Source organism: Leptonotus elevatus, chromosome 6, assembly GCF_054856555.1.
Source record: "Leptonotus elevatus isolate MCC_2025b chromosome 6, RoL_Lele_1.0, whole genome shotgun sequence".
NCBI classification, from domain to species: Eukaryota; Metazoa; Chordata; class Actinopteri; order Syngnathiformes; family Syngnathidae; genus Leptonotus; species Leptonotus elevatus.
The window spans coordinates 20,557,808-20,578,156 of record NC_141244.1 but is presented as its reverse complement, the minus strand read 5'-3'; positions in this window follow the sequence as shown (position 1 = coordinate 20,578,156).

The following is a 20,349-nucleotide window of genomic DNA, read 5'->3' as shown; positions in this document are numbered from 1 at the left end:
TGTGATGTCATGAAGCAGACATTTGACATTCTGTGGCCATCAAACTCATCTGACAACATTGAGCGCATCCTCGTTACGTAACGTTTAGGACTTGGTGTCCCACATTTTCATTCTCACACTGGTTTGTCATTTTGTTGACACTCCCACATGGTTTTGTTTCCATCTATTCTTTTCTTTTCTTTTTGACAACCTCACACCTTCGCCACACTTTCTGTTGACATTCCCACACTTTTTGCATCATTCACTGCCATTGACGGCTATAGACGTCAAAAATAAATTGTAACTATTTTTATTAGTTTAAATTTTTTCCCCATTTTTGTTAACAAGAGTATGAAAACCTAGATTTTTTTTGTACATTTAGAACAGATATAAAACTTGTGATTAATCGTGAGTTAACTAGTTAAGTCATGCGATTAATTCCGATTACGAATTTTTTATTTATTATTAATTAAATTTTAGCTTTTAAAAAAAATAGTTTTAATTTTTAATGTTTTTTAAAAGAAAAAAATATTTAAAAATAGGGGCGCCGGGCGATTACAATTTTTAAACGTAATTAATCACATCACTTCACTAGTTACCTCACGATTAATCACAAATTTTATATCCGTTCTAATACCAAAATAAATCTAGGTTTTTATACTTTTGTTAACAAAAGTGGGAAAAAAATGTTAAACTAGAAATAGTTATGAATGAAAATGAAAAACTAACCTAACCAGGCTGCATAAAAAATCTTCCCATAATAATTTACTGCGCACACTCTCGCAGATCACTTCTTGTAGACTGCTCTGTAAGACTGACTGTTTCATTCATCTCGCCTAACTATTGAAAATCCTTACCTACAACAATAACACAAAAACAAACACAAACACACACATATATGTCACTCACCTTTTGTGCTCTACAGTGACATTTTGTTCCCTTCATCCTCCCTCTAAGCTCCGTGTTTTTCTTTCTGTGATGTTATGCAACTTGAAGGACATATTTGACATTCTATGTCTATGAAACACACTTGACAACATTAAGTAGCAGCCATACCTAGAGCAATATCACACAGACACAGAAACTAGAGCTGTCAAACGATTACATTTTTTGAATCACATCTTAGATTTTTGATTAATCATGATTAATTGCTTAATTAACTCATTCACTGCCATTGACGACTATAGACGTCAAAAATTCATGTGAACTATTTCTGTTAGTTTTTTTAAACATTTTATTTCATTTTTTATGAAAACCATTTATAACAGATATAACATTTTTGATTAATCGTGAGTCAACAATTGAAGTCATGCGATTAATTACGATTACAAATTTTAATCATCTGATGCCCCTCATTTTTTATATATTTTTTTAATTAGGGGCGTCGGATGATTAAAATGTCTTAATTGTAATTAATCTCATGACTTCACTAGTTAATTAACGATTAATCACAAATTGTATATCTGTACTTAATGTACGATAAAAACAATCTAGGTTTTCATACTCTTGTTAAAAATGTTAAACTAATAGAAATAGTTCAAATGAATTTTTGACGTCTATAGCCGTCAATGGCAGTTAATGATTAAAAAGGCTATTCGTCAACATTTTTTGCCCGCCATATTTAAAGAACACCTGTTCTGTGTTAATTTTTTTCAACATTTATGAGGACGCCTTCAACATATTTTGATCCACTGCACACTCTCCTTCCAATCAGTTAATTACTTGCATAATTCAATAACGGGGGGAAAATGACCCCAATAGTTTGACATGAACAAATATTTTGAATGTCATATGCAAACATTAATGAAATACTTTACTTTAATACATGTAGTTATTAGGGCTGGGGCAAAAAAAATCTAATCTCATAAGAATCATAAGAATGAATACGATTCAGAATATTTTTTAAATGTCCCAAAATCGATTTGATTTAAATGATTTTATACTGTCTTGCCTTTGTCTGTGTAGGCCTTTATTTGGAGCGTTGTTCATGTTGTACCCGGTTTGGCCACTGAGGGGCAGTGTAGTTCCAGGCGGTCTAATACACTGTTAAATTGTAGCCACATTAGAGAGTAGAAGGAAAAAGTCACGATCAACTTATTCCAATAAAAGTTAGTTTTTTTTCAGCGTAGAGCCGTTCTTTTGAGTGATAAAAGTGCCGCGAGTAGCGCGCTAATTCGCATTAGCGAGTCTGACTGGAGTAGATCATTACAATTCCTTGCACATCGATAGAGCTAACTTTGACAGCACTAACAGAAACACAAGTGTTGTCTGTTTCAGCCACATGATTGCGTGGTGTTGCATTCGTTGAAAATTACCTTAATTGCATTAATTGCTTTTTATTGACTAGGGAGAAACCAAGAACATTTTGTATACAAACCTGAATGTGACTCACAACAAACTCACACGCCTCCAGAGCTCTGACCTCTGCCAAGGCTCCACAGTCACTGCCTTCTACCTTATTAAATGTCAAATACCTCCGCCAAGGCCACAATGCTAACAGTTCAAATTGTAGCAAAAGGAGTACTCTCTAAGCAAAGCTCCTGGCGCAAGAAGTAATCAGATTACTCGTTAAAGTAGTTGTGAGCCTTTGCCTGGAATACTTTCAACTTGTTTCAACATTTTCATCCTGTCAAGGATCTCTAAAGGAATTCCAGGAATTCCCAGCACATCATTTTGACCTTTCACTTACATAAAATAACACCACACAAAACAATACACTGCAAAAAACAACAACAACTTACACTGCAAAAAACCAGAAGCAATTCATGTTTTCCAGCCTTGGTACCAGATCACCGTTCAACCCTTGGTACCTTTGAGGAAAAGCAAGTCAAGCAAAGACAAATTTATGTATACAAGCCAGTAATCACAAAGGAGTCTCAAAGGGCTTCACACACCCACAGTTGACAAATATTAACGACAAAGCACACAGTAAGCACCACACACACCTTCCACAACAACTTCCTCCTCCGTGACCTCAGAGGGGTTCCATTTCAGACAGGAAGTGAATGGGCCTCCCCCTCCCCCCTCTGGCGCACATAAAGCCCGATTGGTCTCCCATGACGACAAACGTGTTCCTCTTCAGCTCGGAAAAGAAGCCACTTCCTCCCCTCGGAGGTCACCAACGCGCGCGCATGTGCGCGCGCACAAAAACTTGACGTTGAATTGCCTGTGTTGCCATGACACATTCCGCCACCAGGGGTCACCCTAGACGGGCTCCATTTTAGGAGACACAAACGTCTTTGTCTGGAATGCTGCTTGTTCTTTTTGTGTGTTCAAGTCTGTTTTTGCGAGAGAGTGAGAGTGCGTGTATGTATGTGGACATGAGAAAAATTTGGAGAGCGAGAGAGGGCGAGAAAGAGCGAGAGAGGGCGAGAAAGAGCGAGAGAGAGCGAGAAAGAGGGTGCGCTTGTTTTATGAACATCCGGGCATTTGTGATATTTCCGCAATGCGATGCAAATGCTTCCTTTACACGGTAAAAACGAACAATCAGATTGTTGTAGTCGTCAAACGACATTTCATCACATTTTGAAATCAAAATAACCCTGATAAAGCTTCCTTTCGTCGCCATGTTGACTAGTGAAATATGTGCCGGTATTTTGTGTGCCGTAATTAAAAAGATTGGACGCCACAGCAGGTAAGCCGGTTTGTCATGATGCTAATGATGACAACTGCAGGTGTGTCAATGAGATGATGGACTCAGACTGACTCACATGTGTGGGAACATACATGTTTGTTAGTTTATTACCATGGCGAGTACAAGCAAACGCTTTAGAACAACCGTACAATAGGCGGCGTAGTTTCTTGTGCGTGTTGTTCTCGACAAATTTATCTCCCCAACATGGCCGAAAACGTACCAGTTTTGAAAATGACTAGTGGAATGTTTATATTTTAGCGGTGCTCAATATGACTCCAACAAAACTCACTGTTTTGTAGGCATCAAACTGTTTAACCACGAGTTCCTTTTTTCACAGTTATGACGCGTTTCTCGTCTTATATTGTGACAATTTTGTGTTTATTTTGCCATCAATTCCTTGTGAAAGTTTAAACTCTCCCTTCTGCTTAGATTGAAAGAGGAAGAGGAAATTCAGCCCAAAAAAGTTCTGTTTCACCAGAGTGCATGTTTGTTTGTAGCATGAAGCTTTTTTTTTTCTTTTCTTTTTTTTTTACTTTGGCATCAATCTGCTTTTAATTCATGAAGTCATGGACTCGTAGAAACATAATGTTGACATCCCATCATCAACATGAACCAACATTCCAGATGAAAATGATTGTCGGGGGAAAAGAAAGCAGAAGACAAGACAAAGAAAAAGCGTTGAGCGTCCATCTTGGGCGTCTTGTTAAAAATGTGAATGGCTAAAAATGTGAATGGAGGCAGACGGCCGGCCTCCCCGCTCACATGAGCGCCATCACGTTCTCTTTTGTCTCTCAACGCCGAGCCCCGCTTTGTCCCACTCGGGCGCGGAGGGGGATCCCATTTCTCCTTGACTTTGATGTCTCCTCCCCCCATCCCACACACACACACACACACACACACACACAGACCACACAAACCACATGAGCGCATGGGGAAAGAATTCCAAAGCTGATCCATTAGGAAAAACAGAACCAAACAGAGAAAAAGAATCTCACTAAGATGTGAACGTAAGTTTGAGTGCTCGTTTGTTTATATTTGTCCTGACATTATTGACCAATCAAGGGGTGGGAATAATCACTCACCAAAAAAAACACACAAACACCACCATCGCAAAAAACACTCAAAACAACACAACAAAAAATAAAAAAATAAAAATCACAAAAACACCGAGAAAGAGAATCAAGCAGCATGTTCAATCAAACAATATATGATTTCCTAAAACTCTGCTAGCGTAATGCTAACTTATAATGTGAAAGGTCGTATCCGATTAGCAGAAATTAGCATAGATGACATACAACTGCTAGTGTAACACACACCGAGAAACAGCAAATCATCATATAATCACTTCCTCTTCTTCTTGCTGTTAATGATATTGCATTTCTTCCCACAGAGCTCAGTGCTGCCTGGCTTTTTGTGGCAGGGTGCGGTACTACAGCAAGGGTGCATAGCTTTAAATTTGTACTTGCTTGTACAATATAAAAATTCAGGAGGGGGGGGGCAAAACAGCTGCTTAGAATCATCACTGATTAAGTTTCCTTTTGCTGGAAAAGTGAGTCAAACCTGAAACCACCTTCCAAAGATAGACTATGCCTTGGATAAAAAATAAAGAAGTTTATCAGAAACACTGGAAAGATTTGTCACATTCCTACTTTAGGAAGATTGGAAGAAATGGAATCAAAGGCAAAATCATATCATACAATTCACGTGAAGGTCACGTACATCAACACGTGGACCACACACGCGCACACACACCCACACACACACAGGAGAGTCCAGCAACTCCAAAACAACAACATAAGTCACAAACACAACGTGAGCAAAGGAAAGAACATTGAAACAACTTTTTTCCTCTCACGTGGTTTGTCCCAACTAAAAATAAAACCGATATACACTTTTTATAAAATTATTGCCATTGGTTGACATTTATGGACTTGTGTCACATGCAGCATGAATTTTTAGCATTTACATTTTTATATTCATCGTAATGTATACAACAATAACACATTATTTTAATAAATATTCACCCACCCATTTTCCGAACTGCGTATCCTAAAAGAAAAAAGAATTTTTTTTAGGAAGAATGTTAATAAATCTTAGAAGAAAAGTAATTATTAATATCAAATATTATAGGTATGAGGTAAAAAACAAAAAAGGTTCAAATATATGTAAAATATGAAAACAAATTTTTTAATAATAAATAACACTAATCGCAATGCTTTAATTGTATTATTTTTAATTTATTTAATAATCAATGAAGCAATTATTTAAAAATTAAAGTTCAATGTATATGTAAAATGCTTATTTTTTTAGGTTATTATTTACAATTAGTTAAAAAATTATTAAATTTGATAAATTAATAAACGCACAAAAATAACTGACAAAAAATATAAAGAGATATACATTTTAATTAATCAATTTGAATCAAAACATGAAGAAATTTAGTGAATGTAAGAAATATTACGGAATGTAAAATACTTGGTAGGTCGAGTTATCAATGTACTGTATATCCATTTATCAGCCTAATAGTCAGTTGCTCATTAAATGTCTTGTGTGCAATGCATTGTGGGTATTTTGTAGCTTTCGACCCGCTTAAGTTCCACATCAAGCAGCATAAATATTTACATTGAGCATATGACCTCAATTTCCATATGTAGCATCAGTGATGAAAGGAGGGGCCTGATGGACGAGGGCAGCAGGGTTGGGGGTGGGGGTGGGGGGGGTGGACTTTAATCCATCTTAACGACGGCGGGGCCTGGAACCCGAAGCAGCAAACAACATGTGGCACGTAAAGCGTCCCTTTGATTGCATTGTTGCTAGCGGAGGCCACGCGGGCCCGTCGGGGCGGCCCACCAGACTGCAGCCGCCCACCCCCGCATTCACGGCGCCCCCTCCAGGCCCCCCCACGCCGAAGAGGGAGGCCGCGTCCTTCCTGCAGCCGGCTGATGTCAGGCTGCAGGAATGTGGAAAACAGAGCACACTGGGGGGCCTTGTTCTCCCCCCGTGAATAGAAGGCGGCAGGCCGAAGCACATGCCACACACACGGCCCAGCCATGGTGGGGGGTGGGGTCTTTGTGGGGGGGGGTTAGTGTAGGTTAAGGTCATGTGGAGGCACTTTTGATAAAAGTTTCGTTTCCAACGAATAAAGCTTTTCGAAAAACAACTTGAATGTGAAAGCGTCAAAACAGGAAGTGCAAGGTCAGCACCCTTTGGCAAGCTTTTTTTTTTTTCTTCCTTTTTTATTTCTTTCTTTTTAAATCACTCTATGAACCAGGGAAGCGCAAGGGGGTGCTATAAGCCCCCTGGAGTACCCAAGGTCAACTTTTCAATTTCAAGGCACATATAGATAAACAAGTCATCAAACTTGGGCTGACAATTAATTTAATTCATGCAGATTTGTTTGCATTATATAAGCCTATCCTGTAAATCTTGGTGGAGCCCAGAGTTCAAAACAAACATGGTGCATCAGCATTTTGAGGTTATGCTGCAAATGGAATAAAATGGCAACAGAACTGATGTTAGCCCAAAAGTGTAAAAGCTTTTTAATCCAGGTCAAAAACGAATACACAACAATGGACAATTCGCTGGAGGGTCGTGTGACGCGTCTATCTCACTTGACTTTTGACAAGAGAAGCGTTTCGTTACACCGTTCGCAAACTAAAGCAATTCTTCCCATTAAAATGAATGTAAATGAAAATAATCCATTCCAGCCCCAAAACAAATTGCTTTATTAAAACCTTCGAACAACTGCTACATAACACGCAACAACACATACAAACAGAGCATACAGGAATACCCACATGCATAGAAATGAACTAAAAGCATATTGTAAAATGGGCTTGGTAGCCAAAGTAGCTTCTTAAACGAGTGATCGTTCTTTTGGAGTTCACTTCAAGTCATTTGCTGACATGTTGGAACTTGTGGTGGCTTGAAAAACACTCAAGCCAGCACATTTTCCTGCACTCGCCTTACTGTAAATACTTAATTTGCACTTGGAAAGTACACAGTGAATGCACCTTAGGGATGGTGAATGCGAAAATGAATTCTGGTACAGTTATTACGTACATGTAAAATGTAGCTAGTAATATAATCCGAGTATCATAGCAGAGCAAACATAGTCAGGCAGACATGCCAACCACTTGTTCAAGTTTGTGCTCTGGATGGATGGATGGATTGAAGACCATTTGAGACAATTGTTTAGTTGCACAAGGAAGCTGTTTTCGAACTGTCCCTGAAGGCACCATCTCAGATAGACAGGCAGATAAAAAGATAGCTAGCTAACTATCTTGCTAGATAGCAGGATAGCTAGCTAGGTAGCAAGATAGCTAGCTAGGTAGCAGGATAGCTAGCTAGGTGGATGAATGGATGGATAGACGACCACAACAGTGTCAGACTGAGAGCGAAGAAGGCAACACAAGAAGATGATGATGAAGAAGGCCATATTATTAAAATATTGTGAATTCCTTCCACAACGCAACAAAAAGGAAGTTGTCTGGCTCAAAAAATTGAGTAAGTGATTAAATCCGCGAGAAGAATGAAACACGAGAAGGACAGCGCCTTGTGACGTCGACTAGCAAACCAGCTTTATACAAAATAAGAAACACGAGGGTGTGTGTTGTGACATCAGTGTTTCCAAAATGGACGACGCTACCAACTACTGCTTTCTTCTAGCATGATTTTTCGTGGCGTGCGCTCGCTCACATTTTAAACGCCGGTTAAGATGTTAAATGTTTACATATGTGTGTGTGTGTATTTAACACGCAAGGCCTAAGCTGTCCATCAATGCGTGACTCTCGTGTGGTCACGTGTGCGGGGATGACGTCATTCGCTCTTATGGAAGCGCCAACAAGTCCAGACGTGCTCTCGCCGCCAGAAGTTGTAACAAAGTAGTAACTACTAGTTACTGTATTTAAGTTGTTTTATTTTAAGTATCTGTCATTTATTATTATTATTTTATTTATTTTTTACTCTGCAATATGGATATCTGTACTTTTTTTCCCCCAATTATTGAGGGCAGGGAAAAGGCACATCTCGCTATGCTTTACATGAATCCCTTTAGCTTAATGCTAACAACAATGTAAATCGATAGCCATCGATAGGCTAAGAAATAGCATCTAGTTGGCGGTGTTCAAATACGCACAGGCATGTATTCTCTATCATTTTTGAAAAAAGACAAAATATACTGCCGCCTACTACTAACAGTGTAGTTGTGAAACTCTTCTTCGTTTGTGTCTGCATGACTGTATTGTACTGCCCCCGGTGGCCATTTCGCACACACTATAAATGAGCTACAGGGAATTAATCATGTAGCAAAAACGTTAAATATCAACTTTTTCCCATTCATTTTCAGTGAGACTGACATTGAACTTTTTCTACCACTTTCCACGCCCACTTCAATGCATACACCTGATCATCATTGCCATGTTTTTGACGCTGCTCGATGGCGCAGTTGGTAAAGAGCATTGTCCAGTAACCAGGAGGTAGCAGGTTCGAATCCCAAATATATCCACGGTTGTAAGTAAGTAAGTAATATACATGTATACCAACGGACTATCATATCAGGAAATGGATTATAATTTCACTGAAATGATTAAATGCATGTTAGCTTTCAGCATTTATGTACATTTTAGTACATACGATGGTTCGATACCAACTGACTATCATATCAGGAATTTCACTGAAATGATTTAAGCACATGCATTCAAATCTTACCATCCAGCTTGTCAGCGTTCTCACGCAATTTCTGCAGAAATTGCAATTTGTCTAGAATTTGACAAATACTATTGGTTTTACTGTTTTTCTGAACCTTACACTTTTAATCTCCTCTGCTTCTAAACAAATCATCGTATGACGTTATGATGATAATATTCTCATCGTTGCTGATGGTCTCACTGAATCTTTTCTGGTCGGTAACAAATTGATCTTTAAATATATGAAACACCAACAACACTCTTGCTTGCTCTTATGACGCAATGAAAGTGTTTATCTTAAATTCTTCTGAAAGCATGAAAACCCACATGCAAAAAAAGCCCTACTTTCCATTTCACTGTAAATCCACCCAAAAATCCCCAGTGGTAATCCAACCGCCTCCTCACAGAAAACAATCACACGACTGTGAGAAAAAAAAGAAGAAGAAAAAATGACAACATAGCCGCCCCCGCAGGCGTATTTGGTAGCGTTAAAGCGACAACACAATGGACGCTAAGCCAGAACGCTCCATTCATTTACATGTCAAAAACGACATAATACTACACACGACAAATACCAACATGTGCGGGAACAAAGGCAATTCCATGACCGCCCACGCACACAAGCGCGCACACGCACGCACACAACACACACACACACACAAACGTGCACACACAGTTAGGGAGTGCTTGTTTTATCACATGAAACCAAAACAACGTTTTTCTTCCACTAGTCAAAAAATTTGGGGGGGGAAAAAGAAAAGTTTCTACAGTCAGTAAGGTCAACTTCTGGAAAAAGTTTCTTAAAGATACTACAGGAAAAATAAATCAACAAAAACAAAAGTGTACTATATTTTAAAAGTCAGTAAAGTAAAATAGCTTACCCAATATTTAGTAATAATAATAATAAAGCTAATTTAAAAAAAATTAAATGTATTTTTAAGTCAGTAACATAATTCATGATTTTTAGGAATATCAGTAAATATTTTTTTTGAATTAAAAAATAATCAAATAAATTTTAAAAATGTTATATTAAATATCATATAATACGGTCATAATATATATATATATATATATATATATATATATATATATATATATATATATATATATATATATATATATATATATATATATATATATGTACTGTATTTTTAAGTTAGTCAATTCCTGAATAAATCAAGGGTGGGGGAAAAAAACACAAACGTGTCTAATATTTATATTTAGTCAACTTCTACGAAAATAAAATCAAGGAAAAAATAAAATAAATGTATAAAGCGGTTTGAAAAAATTGCAACAATTTAATGTAAAAGAAATGCCAAATAAATGTACGAAAGAATAAATACAAAAACAAAAAAAATTAGAATAAATACAAAATGTATACCAATCAATACAACAACCAACCAACCAATCAATCTGGAGAACAATCTTGTTGCCTTTTTTTCTATTTTCAAAATAACGATTCCTGCATGTGTGAAACGAGTTGAAGCACTGAGTCAGCACAACATGTTTGCGCTAACGTTACTGATTGACATGCTGGCGTGTGGGCGGGCAGATAAGAGTCACTGCTGTGTTTTGCTTGGACTCACAAGTAAAAAATGACTGCTGTCAATCATCCGTGACCATCAAAATGTGTCCGGTCAGCACGGCGGTGCAGCAGAGGTGCGCCAGACTCTGAACTTTCCCCTCACATACTTTGGATTTGCTTCCAGTTGCTGTTTGCTTTTGCGCACTGCCCAATCGACTGTAACTATCTTACTAACTATCTAGACTCGACGAGACGGGACCAGACTAGCCTATGCTATGGTATGCTATTACGGCACTGTCTATGCAGGTGACACACTCAAGGGTGTAACCCTGCTGGCTGCACGGTGAATCAATATTCAATAGTAAATAATGACAACAAATGGACAGCTGCGTTAATATCAACTACATCTAAATGAAATATACGAAAAAGTGTGAAATGCGTTTTTTAAAGTCAGTCAAGGCAACTTATGGAATAAATCTAATATATATATAATATAAATAAAAAATAGAAACAAAAATAGGCAAAAAAGTCAATTAAGTTAATTCCAGGAAAAGAAAGAAATACTATGAAATGACTAGCATTGAATTGTTGAGTTCATATTAACAGTAGCTCACCTATTTTTTTTTTTTCACCTTTGATGGAAAGCATTGTGCGTAATGGTGGTCATCATGAGGCCGTCTCAAGTTGGTGGAGTCGTTTTTAATGTAATCTACGTAATCATTGATGTTGTCATTAATGTAGTTGTTGATTTATCTGTTGTGTTGTCATTCATTTTGTAAAGTTCTAGTTTAGTTGTTCAAGTTGTATCGTCGATGCAGTTGTTGATGGCAATGTCGTGTCGTTTGCATGATTAAACAAGATGCATTTATTTTCGTGTGTGAAACTCGAAAGGGCTTCTCAGCTGTTTTCGAGTCCGTCAAGGTCAACGGAGTTTGGAGTCGCGGGTACTTTCCTCCGCTGTCGAGAGCGGACGCGCGCCGCTGAGCATCGACACGCTTCGCCACCACTACTTCCGCCTTTTCCATTTCCACGCACCAACGAGCTCCGAAGTGCTGCTCGGCTTTCAAAGACTCTTCCAATGTCGCCAACCAATGTCAGCGCGAACGGGAGACTGGTCGCCAGTCAATGTTAGGGCACCTGTAGAAAATCAACAAACTAGGCGGCAGTCAATGTAAGGCGCTCCTTCTCATAGAGGGTTTTATTATTATTATTATTATTATTATTTTTAACCATAATAGATTAAAGTGAAATTGCACATCCACTACAGTAGGTGGCAGTATCACTATTTCTTTTTCCTGAGATTGGCCTAACAAAAAATTATTGACAAGCACTGGTAAGGGCACATATCAACCAATCATATCATGTGTGACATCACAATGATGACATCACATGTTCAAATCAAGCAAGTTGGAATACAAAAACTAAAACGAAATGGTGACGTATGACACCAAAAGTGAAGAGTGGGTGGGAAAATTCCGGGATGTGAAGGAGGAAGAAAAAAAGAGAGACGTGTTTAACCACTAATCAATCGACATGACCACACTTGTGCGGCTAAAAATGACATCAGTGACTATTAGTGCATTAGTGTGCGTGACCTCAGTTTAGCTGCGAGGCTCGTGGAAACACGAAAATGACTTCACTCGCATTCAACACAGACGGCGACCCACGCACACACAAAAACCCCCAAAAAAAAACGCATACACACACTTGAGCGGAGACCAAACAAAAGCAAAGCGAATAGCAGGTTGGGTCTTGCAATCAAGGATTTTGCTTTGCACCTGTCATGTCGTTATGTAGCCATTGATGTAATTGTGTAGTCGTTGATGCAGTTCTACCGTTGCCGTTCAGAGTAGTTGTTTTGTTAGGTTGATGTCGTTTTTGTGCTGTGTTGATGTGGTTGTTGTGTAGTCATTGATGTAGTTGTAGTTGTGTATTTGCTGACGTAGTTGTTGTGTAGTAGTTGTGCTGTGGCTGATGTAGTTGTTGGCTAGTTATGAATGTTGTTTCTGTGCAGTCCTTGTTGTAGTTGTCGAAATAGTTGTTGTGTAGACTTAAGTCTAGCTGATGCAATGATTTGCTGTACACAAATGCACAGCATATGATGGTTTCTTTGCTGATGACAAGGAGGCCAGTAGCCCAGTTCTGTGCAAGAGCAGGCCCTGGCAAAGACAAGCCGTCTCTTGTGCGTCTTCGTCAAAATATCCATTGACTAAATGCGCTGGAGACAGAAGAAAAAAAAAGAAAAAACGAGTCAGCTCACAGCAACAGCAGGCAATGGAGCACAACACAACACGACACTACAAAAACAAAACACAACTTCAAGTTTCAACTGATTTCAAAGTAATACAAAAACAAACAAACCAAAAACGGACGTTTTTCATTCATTCACATGAGTGTCGCTAGGCAGATGTGATACTCAAACAAGTCACTACAAAAGCAGAAGCTGACGAGCTAGAATGACCAAGCTGGGCGCTAAAAGGGGAAGCTAGCACATTAATGTTTCTCAGAGCGCTGAAATAAGTAAACATGCTAAGATGTCTTCCAGAAACTAGTATTCCGGAATGAAGCTAACAAGCTAAAAATGACCAAACTAACAATGACGCTAACAAACTAAAATGATCAAACTTAAGTGCTACAAGCAAAAGCTAAAATGCTGTAAATGTCATTTTCATTCAAAAATTTCTCAAATGTGACGCTAACAAGCTAAAATGTCAAAACTGAAAGGCTAATAAAATGTCTCTCAAAATGGAGATTGGAAGCTAAAAAGCCAAGCTTAGCTAACACTACAAATTGTCTCTTGGGGCGAACAAAAGAGAAGATAACAAGCTAAAATGAACAAACTGCAGTGCAAAAGCAGAAGCTAACACACTAAGCTGTTCCTCAGCATGCTGAAGATGTCACTTCAAGCTAACGTTGTAAAATGTCTCGGAGCGCGCTACAAGAAAAATGCTAAAATGACCACACTGAAGCGTTAAAATGTCTGGAAGAGGGGTAAAAGAAAAGCTAACAGGCTAAAATGTTCCTCAGACGCCTAAAATGAGAAGCTAACAATCTAAAATGCCTCTCAGCGCATTACGAGAACAAGCAAACAAGCTAAAATGTACATCACAATGCTAAAACAGACACTAATTAGCTAAAATGCCTGTCAACGGGCTAAAAGAAGAAGAAAAAAGCTCAAACAAAGCAAGTGGAGAAGCTAATAAGTAAAAGTTATTTCCATAGCACTAAAAGTAGACGCTTAAGTGAGCAAACTTACAGCAACCTCAGTCACGAGGCGATCTACTTCCTGTGCGTAGGTTAGAGTGCGACTCAAAGTTCTCATGATAAAAGCGTCATTTGCATTTTAATTGTATCATCTTTGCGTGAATCATCACTTTTGACACCTGTGATCAACTCCAGTCATCCAAAGTCCCATGGTGAGGAAACTGTGTCACATGACAAGTTGTCACATGACACACTGGTCAGCAGGAAATGAGTCAGTTGTGGGGGGGGACAAAAAACAAAAACGAATGCAACTTTTGAACTCAGCTAAATACTCAGTGTGTCAAAATCAAGCAGGAGTTGAAGTCCCTCCTATGCCACTCTACTTTTGGAGAAAGAAGCGCCAGACTGATCAGCAATCAATGCCAGGGTTAAGGCTGCCACTAACGAATCTTTTTATAATCCATTATTCCCTCGATTACTTTGTAATCTTGACGCCGCTCTTTATTTTTGGATTTCCCACAAATAACCATGTCACTTACTGCTTCATCGTGATGTCTTGATAAGAGACACAGGCAGCAAGCTATGCTAGGCTAAGTTAGCGGAGGACGCTTTAACGTTAAGTTGAAGCGGTCATGACCATTTAAAAACACCAAAGCGGAGTTGTCATGTACCTCTAACAGCAGGCGTCCGCCGAACGGTTGGACGGCTCGCCGTCATACGCATAAATCAAACCTCCGTCATTTCTACTTTGCAGTAATTCCAGGTAACTTGTTGTCCTTTTTAAAGTGTTTAATTTTTTTTAATGGCTCCTTTGGAAGGAAGTCCGTTAGCTACGAATATCCATGCAGAAACACAAAAGTGGCCAAACATATCTTCTGAGTGTCGCAAAAAATGGTTTTCTAGTTTTGAGGCCAATTGTTTGTGTCAAACAATTTTTGTGGCCGATTTTTTGATATTCATGAGGAAACAAATGCTCGCCTGTTCTTTGACTTTCATTTTGATAGCAACGTTCTCACATGCTGACGCCTTTAGCAGAAAAGAAGTAGTTGGGAGTATTTCCAGTATGCCACAATACACGCGTGACGCGACGACCAGTCAAACAGAATCCGAAAGCAGGATACGGATCAGGAATCTGAAATATTATCATTCCAGAAAAGTCACACAGAAATGGATGGGCGTTTTCTAAAGTTTGTTTTTAAAGACTTAAAAGTAGGATAAATTATGCCACGTGAAAACAACTTTCGAATCAACGCAGGAGAATGGGAAGAACCCTCTGAAGTTGAAAGAATAAATAAAAGGAACATACGGACGGCAGGTACACAAAAGCTTTATTGACATGCCAGCTTTGCGACGTGAGCTGCAACACACTCAGTACAGCCTGAGGGTCAAGATGTTCCGTTTGCCATCACGCGCGCGCCTCTCCCTGCCAGGAATGTTCTCATTTGCACACGCCTCACAAATTTTTGCTACTAATATATTCATGAATATGCTGCAAATATGACAGAAATCCTTCATAAATTGCGTGTGAAATATGACTGACGTACATTGACTTAACGTCTGTGAGCAAGCTGGCGACTTCATTTACCAAATCATTTCCTCCACTGAAATGGAATGAAGTGTCATTGATCCCTTGCAGCTCTATCCAAAAAACATTATTATTATTTTTAATAAAGATAAATAGCACTAGGTTGTATTGGAAAAATGTAAGAAGAAAAACGGTTTTACAATATAAAATTACTGTATGCACTATGTGTCTGTTGCATGGCTTAGTGAGTGTTTCCACCAGCAGGAGTCAGTCAGGTCGGACAAAAAGAAAAAAGAAAAAGGGTTGCAATGTGTGTTTTATAAGGAAAATAGCACTATCACATTTTACTTAAAAGCATATAGTAATAAAATAATTAAATACAATATAAAGAAGCGAAACAATGTGTGCTTTATGATTAATTGACATTCAATGACGCTAATCATCAGCATGTCTATGACGTTTGACATTGTTTGTTAGCATTAAGCTAAGCAGGATTTGGTTGTTTTCGATTTGTTTTATATTTAGCGATACAGTAGCAGCACTGTATTTCTGAAACGTCCCATCTTTTACAGGCAGTGTGATTTACCAAACCAACCTACAAGGGGCGTGCGTGTGCATGAGAGTGTGCGTGTTGACGTGCACGGTGAAAGTGTTGACGGAAGCGAGGGCCCACTCAAAAGGTTCTCAGCATTCCTTTACGCTAAGCTCTTGTTTTTCCTGACGCGGCTCGGTGGTTTCAAGCACTTCATGTGAACTTGTCGTGCAAAAGCAAGAGTCATGGGAGATGTCGCCTCCCGCATCGCCGGCATTAGAACTTCACCGGACGTCAGCATCGCCCACGCCAGCATTTTTGTTACAAAAGCTTACTCGAGTTTTCGTAAACAATCACAACCAGCGACCAGTAAACCAATTTAATTACCAAATTTGTTAGTGTACCGAAACTTAAGAAGACTCACATTATCTGTACTTGCGTATTTATACGCTTGAAAACATATCGCTGTACGTTTTACCCATTACTTTGTCGTAGGTAAAATCGATAACATACCAAAATGTCTCTCAGCATGCCAAAAGAAGACGCTAACATGCCAAGATGTCTCTCAAAACGCTAAAAGGAGAAGTTCACATTCTCTTTGTCTCTCAGAACAGGAAAATAAAAAGCTAAAAGTGAAATGACCAAACTAAAGTTCTGAAAAGTCCGTCAGAATGCTAAAAGGAATAGCTAACAAGCTAAAACGTTTCCTAGACTACTAAAATGGAGAAGCTACATGCTAAAACGTTTCCTAGATTACGAAGGGGAGAAGCTAACATGCTAACATGTCTCTCAGAGCACTAAAATCAGAAGCTACCACGCTATTAAGCCTCCTGGGGGGCTAAAATGAGCAACTAAAAAGGTAAAATGCCTTTCAGAGCATTAAAAGAAGACAAAGTTTACTGTGGTTGAGATCTTCGAATAAATGGAGACAGTAGCAACATGGAGGACCAAATCCATTCAAGTTTTTCTTGTTGACTCCAAAAGAAGAAATGGCACAAAAACACTTAAAGGCAATAAAAATTCATTCGGATTGAGCAATTTCAGGACACATCAACTTAAATAAATCGAATAAATAAAAATAATCGATATTGCAATGAATTAATTTACTGTACATTTCAAAGTCTGTGTTTGTACTTTTTTTTTTTACACTCATGTGTCCATTTCTAAAATATAGTGTGATGAAGCGTCAACCTGCTAACGCAACGTAACGTCAGTGACCAGCAAACACAACCTAACGTAACCATTTTGCCTCCGAGAAGTAGCCATGGTCACATGATGAGCCTTCCGAAGCATCAAACATGAACTTGACATCAAGCCTTATAACGTGATGGCGTTTTTTTTTTTCCTCACGTGCACTTGTTGACATCAACAACGGCCACTATGATCCCTCCCTCCTGCTTACAGCTGTTGCTCTTCCCGTATGTCTCACGCCGATCACCTTTCCTTGCCCGAATGTGGCACACTTCAAACTCAGGGCTTCACTTATTGGGGGGGCTTGTTTCCTCACCGGATCGTTATCGCCGCCCCTGGCACGCAGGAGGGTTTCTCACGCAGGAGGGTTTCTCACGCAGCTCCGTTTCAAACTACAAAGGACAGAAAGAATTCTGCCGATGTCGTCATCTTTGACAGCATGTAAACCACAACCAGACGGCAGCATGGAGTCCAAAACCAGCTCATTCCCACAATCCAGTCACGTTCCCATTAACGCTTTTATTATATTGGTGCCTTGAGATCCAAGCCCACTTTGACCGCATTTTTGGAGAACTGCGCTAAAGGAGCATCATTCATCGTCTTTTTGTTTTCCTCAAATTTTATGTTGTCCAATCTTCTCCCATTTCTCTGCAGCAAAAGATTGTTACTTTAAAAAGTGTGTTTAAGTTATGCTTGCACTGAAGTGAGGTTTGTCCTCGCAGGGTTACGATAAGATATCCACTTTTTATCTGTGAGCCGATATCGGCGGTACAAACTAACAGCTTACGTTAGGCTGACGGTGTTTTCAAATCGATCGATCTCTCTCTCTCTCTCTTAGAGGGAGAAGCACACTGCACTACAACAAAAGCATCGTTAATATTGTTTTTCGTTCCACTGTAGGAGTGGCTGCAATTGAGTGGACCCCGCTTCTCTCGCCAAGTCAGCTGGGATCGACTTCAGCTCACCCATGACCCTCAACTGTCCATAGATGTGAATGTGAAAGTAAACTCCTGTTTGTCTATACGCCCTGCTATTGGCTGGCGACCATTGAAGGGTGTAACCAACTTTTCTCGCCAACTGGCATAGGCTCTAAACCACCTGCAAACATCAACAGGCGTGAACTTGAATGTGAATGCTTATTGTCTAGAAATGCCCTGACCTGAAATGCAGGCTACCCAACTTCTCTCACCAAAAAAAAATATATGGTGAACTCGCACAACAGGAAGTGGTGCCCTGATTGGTTATAAAGTCACACGAGGTCATGCGTGCATGCTGAAGGCAGCGAAGGGAAAAAAGCAGCTGTCGTGGGCTTAGCAAACAAGACGCAGGTGCCGCGGCGTGGAGCACCTGGCGGCGCCGTCCTGAGCAAACAGACGCCATCGGAAGTGCTCTGGACCAGAGACAAAACAAAACAGGCGGCTGGCTAAATGTCAAAAACGTGTTCCAAGGAGGAACATGATGAATTTCCCTTGGGAAAAAACTGTAGCGAATCACGGGATTGGTCGCCCACGCAGTCGTTACTGAGAAAGGCCACACACCTTTCATTAATAAGATTTACTGTCCTGATAAGGATTTAATTTCCCTATCACATGTAGGCTGAAGGTTGTTGGGGTGGGGTTGGGGAATGGAGGGGGCGTAGCATGAGCATATCTAAATGTGAAATACGCCTCCAGAGACTTTTTATGCTCGTCACCATTGAAACTTCCATGGTATGAATTTATGCTGGCTTCTCTGCTGTACAAAAACATTCGGGGACTTCACACCAATAAACTCGCTTGAAATTTCTTCTGCTTTAATTTGAGGGTATTCATATCCAAATCAGGCAAACGGCGTAGGAATCATAATAGTTTGTGGATGCCTTCAAGTTTTTAACGACGGGGACCGGCGAGCGGCTAGCATCACATGCTAGCATCACATCTTCTCGGGTTGAGACACATTTCCCGTGATCATCAAAACACCTGCGACACAAACATAGCCTTTTCTGGCGAGTCGTCCAATTTATGTACGAGACGTCTTGCGATAGGAAGACTCGGCAGCGGTAATTTATGATGGTGGCGCTAGCATGCTAATGAATCAAACTGGAGTTGGAACCTAACTGCAAAATGATTGGTTGCTCATGTCGTGTGCTGCAAAACCGGCGTGAATCATGGCCGACGAACAGGACTGAAAACTGTCAGTTTGGACGGGTGTAAAAAAAGAATCCACACATTTTCAATTATTCTTGTGCGCCGCTATTGTCCCCTTTGAGATTTCATTTTTGTTGGACGATCATTTTTTGTTGTTTTGACTTTTAAAAAGGAGCAATTATTAGATTAAGTGTTAGCAAATATTTCAAAGTGTTGTTGAGTACATGTGGTAGACAGACGTGTGGCTGTTTATGACCTTTAAAGAGCTAAACCTCTTTGGTTTTAAGGAATTTTGATTAAAGTCGTAATACAGCGGGATTAAGATACTTTAAAGGCAGATTAGTGCATCGATAAAACACTCCTGATCTGGCAGTTTTTTTGGTGTTTTTTTTTTTACTGGATTATCTGCCCAAGTGCTGTTTTCGGTAACCTTTTTTCTTTGTGTCTGCGAAAACGCCAAAGCAAAAACAGCAGGATCAACACTATGGCCCCGCAGTCTCCTCTTTGTCGCCTTTTTATTTTGTCTGCTCTGTAATCCCCTCCATCATCATCATCATCATCATCATCATCATCGTGGTCGTTGTCGTCATCCACGGGGGAGGATGAAAGACGTGACCCAAATTCACGGCAAGACAAAACAATGGCGAAGCTTCTAAATGTCAGCACATGTGTAAGATTTCCACGCGACACAGACTAAACACCCGCAGCACCAACATGTTGAGTGCCTGTCACACTGTGACTGTCAGGAAAACGCACACAACTGTGGGACGTTAAAAGAGACATATGACGGAAAATTGGAATGGAAACTTTTGCATGTCTTGTATAAATGTGTATGTGTCTATTTTTTTTGTCAATTTCTAAAAAAATTATCTGTGGACAATGCTCTTCTGCCTTTCCACCCCACTGTGACGTCACAATATGGCGAATTAGCATATCCCCACCCCCA